Below are 12,116 nucleotides of genomic sequence, written 5' to 3'. Positions count from 1 at the left end.
CCCGAGACATATACCTATACTTCTAGATCTGTATTCAAATACGCAGTAATTCTCCATTCGCCATCCTATAAAGATGCGGTGGCGGATGGTCATGTTCATTCAGCAGCTGCACGTATCGCCTTTCATGTGTAGTGACCAACTGCACCTTGCAGCCGCCACGGAGTCTCCTGGTGCAGTTCCAACGGGTCTTGGAACGAGTTGGGCCAAAGGTGTAGTTGTTGTAGACGAGGACGATGCGTCCTCGGTTGGTTGTCATGCATTCTATCACTGCGTCTGAAACAGTATTTATTTATTAAACAGTTCCGTAAAACAACGCAAAGCCTAAACCATTGAAGGCATTTGAAACGTATCATCAAATTATATTTTTTGCACCTAAGGGGTTAAACAATGATTAAATAATGGTGGTGTAGTAGAAAAAGCTCATTATCACTCCATCTTTATTTCCTGCTGGGTAACTAAAACCAAATAATATGAGATACATAATATTAACAATACCCTCACTGTTAACGTTTTGTGACAAAACATAATTACTTAATCACGACAAAAATATCTTTATTATTTAGAATGACAAAAACCTGGAGTTTAAGTTTAGAAATGGCAGATCAACATAATCAAAATAGCATGTTAACCGTTTACGATACGAATAATTACCGAATACGAATAATTTGACCACTGGCCGTTTTAAACAGATTTGGTGACGAATGGTTGTGATTTCCCCTCTGCACTTCGATCAGCCTCCTGTCATTGTTGGTAACGATCTTGGCGTTGCAGCCAGCGGTTCGTTTGGCGCAGGTCCATCGAATACTCTGAGCGTTGCTGTTCCGTTCAACGAACAGAAACCCATTATAGATGAGCATTGGCTTGCCTCTTTGGCTTGATAGACAGGTTAGTACGTCCCCCACTGAAGTTAAAATAAATCAATAAAAATGTGTTACTTCAGTCTAAACATCCTAGATTTTCATACTCAATCTATCATCGGGGGATGTTTTGGAGAGCAAAAGAACGTTCAACACCTAATACCTAAAGTGTATTGTATTGTAGACATTACAAACATTATTTTTCATCTTAACAGTGCAGGATCAGCGTCGGAAATGGCTGCAAGGCTCAAACACGCCAAGTACTCCACCTTAGAGGTGTACGACCGGTTCGTACCGGTCGCTGTGGAGACTGCTGGACCCTGGGGTAATGACGAGGCTCTGGAGCTTTTTAAGGAGTTAGGCAGGGGTTTGAGGAAAGGGGTCCCCTTTGAGCCCTGGCTCATAGTTGGTTTTTTGTGCCTTAAAAAATTAAACACATGTTTTCATACAATAACTTTACTTTGAATTCATTCATATGATAATGCATAAAATGTATGGCATTGATACCTATTATCAACTTACGTACTACATAATAACAATAACTTAAAACAATGTATAATAGTTAGTACCTATAAGATACGAGAATGATTAAAATAATAAGCGAATAGAACTTACTTAATTAACATTAATTATAGTGAGTTTTATTGATCAAGGACATTTTTATCTCAAATATTTAATCAAAGAAGAATAAATACCTACATTTGTTAAACAGGCTAGAAAATGGCCAATAGACGGAAAATTAGTTACGTGAAGAGACGAGTCCATCTATTGCACTTTCGGTGATTTTATATTCTTAACAACTTTAACTCTTGCAATTGCTTTAATTAGGCACTGTGTGCGTATATATATGCACTATTTTTACAAGACTTTTTACTTTTTACAACGTATCTTCTCATTATAGATTCAACAAATTACAACGTACCTACATCGTAAAATCCAGCATTTTTGTACAAATTTTTATTAAAAAAAAAAAACGTTTAAAAGCGTCTCACGCAATAAGTTTCTGGGCCAATAAACAACTTATAAACCGAAATGAAAGGATTAAAAACTATACCATAAACGACCTAATAAATTAAATATGTGAGCTGAGATTTTAATGAGTAAGTACCTATCAACCAATCAGTCGAAAGTAATAGTACATTATTGCAGAGGCCGGGAAAGGGCAATTCGTGGATGAGTTTCGACAAAGAAGACGAATCCACGAATTGCTATTCCTGCCGAGGCATATATAGTGCTTTTCTCCAAACATGCGAGGAAATAAGCTAAAATAATTATTATTTAAGCATCAATGCATCACTCAAATCAAACCTTCACATCCAAAATGTCAAAAACAATTTCCCTCTTTAATTAATTTTTAAAAGTTAAAAGCACAAACTTATTCTGCCATTCAGTACCATTCAATATTCGTTCATTCAATATAATTGCGCAATATAGTTTGTCAAACCAACTTTGCAGTCAGTAACAACCAGGAAAACTACACCCATCCTTTTCTTTTGGGTGCTAGTACTAGTGTAAGACAAAGATAGTATGATTCTCTTTGTCTATGTTTGAAATGAGAAAGTCCTTTGACAAACTATGTAAGCTTCATGAACACGGATGAAATTAAAAAAAAATATAAAAATAATCTTTGATTTTATTAAGCAGTATTCGCACGATCATACACGTGAAATGATAGCTGATCGGGTCGTGTAGAAGCGGCTCGCGGCAATAATAATTGGCTGTTTGCGTTTTTTATTATTAAAAAGTAAAAAACACTACAGTAATAAGTTATTACTGTAGTGTTTTTTTACTTCCCGTCCGCTAGAACAGGACAGCGATAGTTTGATGTTTTTTTAGTTAGAGTTTGACATTAACGAAGAACTTCCCGTACTATTTTTGCTACAGTAAGGTGAACATTTCCGAGCATATTGGAGAAAAAGTATATTACTACAAGCTAGTAGTAGTAGTAGTAGTAGTAGTAATCACTTTATTGTACACAAAAATTAATTACAGTAATGGAAGTCAAAGGCGAACTTATCCCTATAAGGGATCTCTTCCAGCTAACCTTCGATTAGATGAGAGGAAAACTCCAGTCAGGTCAGATAGACAAACTTACGGGATGTACAGTAATATTTAGAAAAAGTAAACTAACGTATTGTCAACTCATAAAATACATACTAGCATACATACAATACAATACAATATATAAGTTTAAAGTATATATATATATATATATATATATAGATATATATATATATATATATACAAGTTTAAAGTAGAAATAAAGGTTAGTACTTAACCAGATCACGCTGATTGGAAAGCCAAACTTACAACTAAAACATTGTTGGACAATTCATTAAGATTTACAACGATTCTTTTTATCTTATCTTTATCTTGAAGCGCTATTTTGTGGTCAAGATTCAAACCATATAATCCGAGCATGAAAATGCTTTTTCCATCGGCGCAGGTATAGTAAGAGGTTTCGGATTCCGTCCAAGTGCTCCTGGGCGAATATAATACCCGTCTTCAGTACGTTTCAACATATTTCTTTCATGATTGTGTTCACCTGAACACCTCACAATTTCCGTATAATGAGGACCAGGAACAAATTGCACTTTTGCCTTGCACCCTTTAAACTTTTTTGAGCAATACCAGTTGTTTTTGCCACCCTTATTATAAGTGTATCCATCTTTCAAGAATACTGTTGCCTTTCTTGGTCCAACTTGGATGAAAGTGCCTCCTGAAAAAGAGAAAAAATGCAATAAAGAGTATTTGTATTATATTGGTATCAGTTAAATAGTTCAGGGTGGGTAAATGAAAAATTGTACAATATTACGCTACTTTAATAAGACATATATCGATAGTAAATGGGGAAATAGCAGACCTTTTGTTAGTTTAAAATCTTGGAGAAACTATAAAATAATATTGATATCAAATCACCTACTAATTGTACCTATACATAGTGTAAATTTAATCTAAAATCTATAATACCTACTCCAAAAACATTATTAGAAATACATAATCATTAAATTTAAAAACCCCACGACAGTGGCGCCCCGTCAGCGCCATTAATTCTGGTTTACAACTAAGCGCTACTTTCTAGTCAATATTTAAACCATCTATCGCCACATTTCCGAGTAAGTAAATTCGTTTACCACTGGTGAAGATACAGTTACAGGTTTTGGATTCCGCCCAAGAGCTCCTGGCCTAAAATAATACCCGTCCTCAGAACGTTTCAACAAATTCCTCTCATGATTATGATCACCTGAACACACAACTTCTTTATTATCAGAACCAGGACCGAAATACACTTTTGCCCTGCATCCTTTCATCTTTTTTGAGCAATACCAAGTGTGTTTACCACTCTTATTATAAGTGTACCCGTCTTTCAAGAACACTGTTGCCTTTTTTGGTCCCATTTGGATGAATGTGCCGCCTAAAAGAGAAAATAATATATGCAATAAAGAGTATTTGTATTCTACTATTATATAATTAAATACTTTAGGGGTACATGAACAAATAACCGTGTACAGTTACATTACAATATTACGCTACTTTATTAATTAATATCTCGGACGTAGGTAAATGCGGAAATGGCACCACCATTGTTAGTTTAAAAATTTGAAGAATCTATGAAAAAATATTGAAATGAAACCCCCTACAAATTCTACCTAAACACAGTGTAATTAAAATGAGATCTTCTAAAGCACACAGCTATTTGTATTAAAACTACGATTATCAAATAATATTGGGATATGGGATAAAAAACCGGCCGCCTACTTTAAAAAAAAATAGTACCTATATGTATTATTACTTATTACTAAACAGGCATTGACTAGTATATTTTAGTTTAGTTCATGAATCTTACATACATACAACAATTCCATAGTTATCGTTAAATGATATTGCATTTTACAAATGCTGCAAACAGTGCTGCAACATTTGCAATTTGGTTTCAAGTACGAAATTAAAGAAAAACTTTTTCAACCACCGAAGACAGTGGTTTTCGTACATAATATCCTTCCTTAGTTCGTTTCAAGATACTTCTCTCGTGATTATGTTGGCTATTGATATAGCTACACTTCGCCACTGTTTCATCAGAGCTGGGAATAATTCTCACTTTCGCCTTACACCGCTGGTTCTTCTTAGAGCAGTACCAGTTGAATTCACTAGCACACTTGGTGTAAGTGTAGCCATCATGCATAAACGCCCTTGCTCTTTTTCGGCCTATTTCGATAAATGTGCCCCCTGAAAGTAGAAAAGTAGCATTTTTTAAAACAACCATAAAACAATCTTCTATATTCTTCGATTATTATGTTATGTGAATTAAAGCTTTTCTTCCAGTTTCAAAAGATTACAACTTTTATTGAATCTCACAAAAAAAATCATACACCATCGCGTGATCGAATATCGCATTCAAACTACCAAGTACATTAAAGATATATTTTTAAAAATAATATAGACAACATATTCAATATATCTAAATCCGGTAAACACACTTGTTTGTCAACCTCCGGTAAAGACAGTGAATTGTCAACCACCGGTGGAGGTACTGGATTCTCAACTATCGGTACAGGTACTGATAACCACCGGCAAAGTCCAATACGGATCGCGTATATAATATCCATATTTAGTCAATTTCATGGCAGTTGGCTCATGATTGTGCTCCTCATGAAGAAAATTCACGATATTAGTATTTTCATAGTTAACAATTTTCACTCTCGCCTTGCATTTGTTGTTCCTTCTGCTGCAATACCAGTTACCACTAGAAGTTTGGGTGTAGGTGAAACCGTCTTTCAAGAACGCTTTTGTTTTTCTTGGACCCATTACAATAAATTTTCCACCTAAAAAGAAAAATCCCGATAAGACTCGTTTTATACCCTTGATATCAATTATATATATATGTATATCAATACTTAAAATATACATATTACAATTTCTTTAGGACAGATATTGAAAAATATATTTATTCGTAAATTAATTTAATACTAAAAGAAGTGAACAAAAATACTACACTGTTAAAAATTATGTAATTTTACATGCAAAAAAATTACATAATCCTGTAAAATTCCCGAAAAATCTGGGAAATTTACGGAAAAATATGACATTTTACGTAATTCTCGTAAATTTTTCATTTTTTCGGTAAAATCAATAATTTTTATGTAGTTTTACATAAAATTTATGTAATAATCACTAAGCCATGAATATTTACATAAAATCTGTAAAATTACATGGAATGTTCGGGATAAATACATTTTGGTATGTATTTTTTACGATTGAAGAGGGAATTTTACTTAGAAATCTCGCAATATTACCTATTTTCGTGAAAAATACATTTTTATGTAAATTGACTTACGTCTTATGTAATATTCCGTAAGATATCAGTAAAATTACAAAAAAACATTATGAAATTTCCCAACATTTCTTTAATTTTACATATATTCTGTTCAATTTACTGTTTAAATGGTCTTTTTACATAACATATATGTAATAATCACTAAGAGATGGAAGTTTACATAACATCTGTAAAATTACATGGAATGTTTGGGACAAATACTTTTTTTTATGTGTTTTTAACAATTAAAAAGAGAATTTTACATAAACATCTCGTAATTTTACAAATTTTTTTTCAAATTACATATTTGTGTAAATTTACTTACGTGTAATGTAATATTCGGAATAATGTCAGGAAAATTACAAACAATAATATAAAATTTCCAAAAAATTCTTTAATTTTACATATTTTCTGTAAATTTACTGTTTAAATGTGTCGCTTTACATAATAAATATATAATAATCACTAAGAGATAGAAGTTTACATAAAATCTGTAAAATTACATGGAATGTTTGGGACAAATACATTTTTTTATGTGTTTATATCAATTAAAATGGGTATTTTACATAAAAATCTCATAATTTTACCTAATTTTGTGAAAATTACATTTTTGTGTAAAGTTACTCACGTCTTATGTAAAATTCCAAAAAATGTCATTAAAATCACAAAAAACATTATGAAGTTTCCCAACATTTCTTCATTTTACATATATATTCTGTAGAAATTACTGTTTAAATGGTATTTTTACATAATAAATATGTAATAATTACTAAGAGATGAACGTTTACATAAAATCTGTAAAATTACATGGAACTTTTGGGACAAATACTTTTTTAATGTGTTTTTAACAATTAAATCGGGAATTTGACATAAAAATCTCGTAATTTTACCATTTTTTATTGAGAAACACATTTTTATTACAATTTACTTACTTCTTATGTAATATTCCGAAAAATATCAGAAAAATTACAAAAAACATAATGAAATTTCCCAACATTTTTTTAATTTTATAAATTTTCTGTAAACTTCCTGTTCAAATGGGTCTTTTTACACGATACATATGTAATAGTCACTAAGAAATGCCCGTTTACATAAATATCTGTAATACTACACTTGATTTTTAACAATTGGAACGGGTATTTTACATAAAAATCTCGCAAATTTATTATTTCTTTTGAAAAATACATTTTTATGTAAATTTACTTAAGTCTTATGTAATATTCCGAAACATGTCAGTAATATTACAAACAATATAATGAAATTTACCAATATCTTCTTAATGGTATACCTACATATTTTCTGTAAATTTACTGGTAAAATAAATAAATAATATATAGGACAATTTTACACAAATTAACCTAGTCCCACAGTAAGCTCAATAAGGATTGTGTTGTGGGCACTTTAGGTATAAATGTATAATCGATACATTCTTGAATACATAGGCAACATCCATAACTCCTGATGAACAAATATATTACGTGATAATAGACACACAAATAAATGCTCTGACCAGGATGCAAACCCGGGACGTCCTGCTTTATAGGCAGGGTCACTATCAACTAATAGGCTAAGGAGGCCGTGAATATGTTTTTTTTTACATATTCAATATGTATTGTATAGTAATCACTAAGACAATGGACTTTTACATAAAATCTGTAAAATTACATGGAATGTCAGGGACAAAAATAATTTTATTATCTACGTATTTTTCTATATTATATAAAGCTGCAATACGACTGACTGATGACACAATTGTTCTCCCAGAAGGAGGTTCGTGGTGTGTTAGACTTTGACAGTTTCATATAGAGGGCGGTCTCGTGATCTCCAGAAAATTCCGACTTTTGGTCTACCGCTTCCGGTCAGAAAAATGTTGGACGGGCCGGCCAAACGGTCAGACCTAGGTGGTGCTCGACCAAATGTCATAGAGGGACCCTGGCAGTTTTTAACGCGGCGCTGAGCTTCGAAACCCAGCGCTGCCGTGTCACGCGCATCTCATGTAACTTTAAAAGTCGAGTTTCGAGATAATTACGTTTAAAGTTTTAAAGATTCAAATGCTGTTATCGTTGACGGTTCGTCGTAATTTTTTTATTTTATCTAATCTACATGTAGGAAATATGGTCACAGACTGGGCCCTTTAATTTTTGTTTCGCATAATTGAATAGTTTTCATTTTATTCGGATTAAATGTTTCCGCATGATCAACTCTTCCATACTATAGTGGTCACACGAAGTCATGTAAGTCAAGTTACATGACATTCGCGTGATCAGACGTGACACGTATTACTATAGGAATATTGTTGTCGTATAAATCAAGCGCTCGGCCAGTCATGCCTAACTCCGGTAACTTAAGAAACGATGTTGATATTTTGGTTGTGTCAGTCATACAACTTAAGTTAACTGAGTTGTGCCTGACGCCATCGGCAAAAAAATGAAGTTACATGAGTTAGCCATATGCTTTTCTCAGTAAATAATGAAGATTTTCAAAATTTTCTTATAGAAGATATATATTTAATGGTTTTTAAGACGATTTAGACTGGTTATTCGTAACTCATGTAACTCGAGTTAACGGAGTTAGGCGTGACACGGCAGAGCGAAGGTCGAAGGCCGAGCTCCGCGTAGGGCCGAAGGCCCGGAGCGTCCTTTTCGATTTCCCAAACACGCGAGGCCGAAGGCCGAGCTGCAGGAATGAAGTGCTCGCAAGCGGATCTTTTTGTCCTAGCAAAAGTACAACTTTATTTCTTTTTCCCTTTGGAAAACAAACTACTACACAATTACAAAAGCAACAACAACATTACCAACAACAACACATCAACAACAGCACCAACAGCAAACAACACGCGTACCGCGGGGAACTTTACATAAAAGTGTCGTGATTTTACCTACTTTCGTGAATTTTTTTTTATGTAAATTTACTTATCTATTATGTAATATTCAGAAAAATGCCAGTAAAATTAAAAACAATACAATGAAATTTTCCAATATTTCTTTAATTTTCTGCAAATTTACTATTTCAATGTGTGTCTTTACATTACATTTTTATTTATTTTATTTCAAACAAGTTAAACAGCATAAAAGTAAAAATACCAAACTACTACTTAACTAACTTAGCGCCACTTGCACCGTCCCACTAATCCGAGGTTAACCGGTTAAACCGTTAATCCAGTGTCAAATTGTACTGGTAACCAAGGTAACTCCAGATTTAACCGGTTAACCCCGGGTTAGTGGAATGGTGCAAGGGGCCCTTAGGGTGGTATTCCACCTGTCAAATTTGCATTCAATTTCTTTGTCCAATGTCAGTGCATCTCACTCTCTCATTATTAAGTGTGAGTGATAACAATAAATAAGTACTGTGTGTTTATAACTTTTTTTTATTATTTTGTAAGTGTTTTTATATTTTACTTTTATATTCATATTATAATTAACCTAACTTAAGAAGAAAAATAAATAAAGAGAATAAGTACTAAAAAGTACGGAACCCTCGGTGGGCGAGTCCCACTCGCACTTGTCCGGTTTTTTTCACATTTATGAATTCCTAGCTCTTGCCCGCGAGTTCGTCTGGTAACATACGAGTACCCATTAAGGGTGACTCACGTTAGACCGGGCCGTGCCCGGGCCGGAGCTTCCGGCGCATCGTTTTCTATGGAATGCATCCCGTGTTCGCCTGTCATGTCATAGAAACGTACCTAAGCGCCGGAAGCTCCGGCCCGGATGCGGCCCGGTCTAACGTGAGCGTGAGTTATCCTTTACCTACATACATAGAATAGAACACAAACTACTTAATGCCTAATGGTAACATTCCATTTCTAACCGCAGCTGCATTACTGTCAATTTTACTATGGAAATTGACAATGACAGCGACGCGTTCAGTACCGGTAGTGCAGCTGCGGTTAGAAATGGAATGTTACCATAAAGCTGCTAACAGTGCTAACACATTACCGCACCGCACCAAGGACATTGTCAAGGTTGTTGTCAAGGTCTTACTTATGGGTGCGTCGCAATGACCTTGGTGCGGTGCGGTAATGTGTCCAATGATATGTTTGTCCAATGTCATGGCATCTCACTCTCTCTCTCAAGCAAAATGTGAGACAAAACACACATTGGACAAAGAAACAGAAACTGGACAGGTGGAATACCCTAATACAATTCCGTGAACAAGTTTTAACCTGCTGAGAATGCCGCCCGTGCGGTCGAAATTAAGAAGGTACTTAGGTACTTACTTAGTAAGTAGGTACAGTCACCTGCAATAATATGTTACTCTTCAAAGGCCGCAAAAATATCTGACACGACCTTATCTGTAGAGCCATACGAGCGTGTCACATATTATTGCGGCCTTCGAAGAGTAACATATTATTGCAGGTGACTGTACTTACCTAATTAATTTTAGGCAAAATCGGTTTGTGCTCACACCACATCGTTACTACTAATACCTACTTAAAGATAAATAGATTCATTCATATTATGTAAAGATAGAAATACTTAGTTACTTAATACGAAATCTACATACATATCTAGGTAGGTACCTATTTATTTGGGTTCGTCTTTGACGTCTCTAAAAATAAATATGTCAAATATTCATATCAGACATAGGCATTTTTGAGAAAATTTTACAAGAATAGAATAACTTACAAAAAATGTATGTGGTTTGACAGTTTTTATGTCAAAGCGAGGTAAAGTCGCTAATTCGCCACCCCCACCTGGCGGGATAAAAAGTTAGTTTTCCTCCCAATTAATTTTTAAGTAAATATGGGATAGGGTAAAATGCCCCAATTAGAAAAAAAGTAATCGATCATGACGTCTCTTTTTATTAAAAAATTAAGTCACAGCAAATATGTTACAAAAAATTATTAACTACATGTAATTAAAAACTACATAAAGCTACAACTAACTACAATATAAACTAAAATTATAAATAAAAACCTGGCTCCAGCTCTGTGCCTTTGGGCAGGGTGCCAAGAAGGCTGGCGGCATTGCCGCGCTGTCCAATTGTATTTTTCCACAGTTTTGTCTTTTCTGGTTCCACTAGGTACGGCCAGGGTTCAGCATCAGCTCAGCTCTATGTATACTAATACCTTCTCCCGAATGTAACAAACACTTTTCTGAAAACCACATCAAAATCGGTTCAGCTAAACGCGAGATAATCGCGGACAAATACACCGTGTAACATGAGGAAACCGAAATATTTTAAACCGAATAATTTTAACTGCGTATTCCTGATCATATTTAGAGACAAAAATGTCCTATAAACTTTTTTGAAATTCGCCTAGTTTCAGAGATAATATTAATTAAAAAAAAACAAGTTTTTATTGTTACACAGTGTAAAAGACCTTTTTGATGGTGATGTTGCTGCTATGGGACGTAGTCTAAAATATCCTTCTTGATAGATATCAAAAAGTGACAAGTAACGCTTTGCAAAAAGTAGGTTTTACGAAAAAAAAATGTAAAAATCAATTTTAAGTGAAAAGTTTACCAATCAACATCAAATAACATTTATTTTTATGTACATGTACATTCAAGAAATTGAAAAAACAAAACAACAACAAAAATTTTTTTTTTGGTGAAGTATACCTAAACTCATCTTACATTTTTTCTTTCTTTTGACCTCAGAAATGCGTGGTTAAAGCTATTCGGTTTCCTCATATTACACCGTGTATACTTACAAACATTCCGTGTAGTTTTGGACATATTATAAAAGTTATTCAACGATTAATGCAGGTGGCTGGTAATAGGGCACTTTACCCTATGATAATAAATCTTCCTCGCGCTATCCCAGCTTTTTGCCACAGCTCATGGGAGCCTGGGAACTGCTTGGCAACTAATCCCGGGAATTGGCGTAGGCACTAGTTTTTACAGAAGCGACTGCCATCTGACCTTCTAACCCAGAGGGGAAACTAGGAAACTTGTTGGAATTAGTCCGGTTTCCTCACCATGTTTTCCTCTTCACCGAAA

This window comes from Cydia fagiglandana, chromosome 2, assembly GCF_963556715.1.
Source record: "Cydia fagiglandana chromosome 2, ilCydFagi1.1, whole genome shotgun sequence".
NCBI lineage: Eukaryota > Metazoa > Arthropoda > Insecta > Lepidoptera > Tortricidae > Cydia > Cydia fagiglandana.
Note: the sequence above shows the minus strand (reverse complement) of the source record.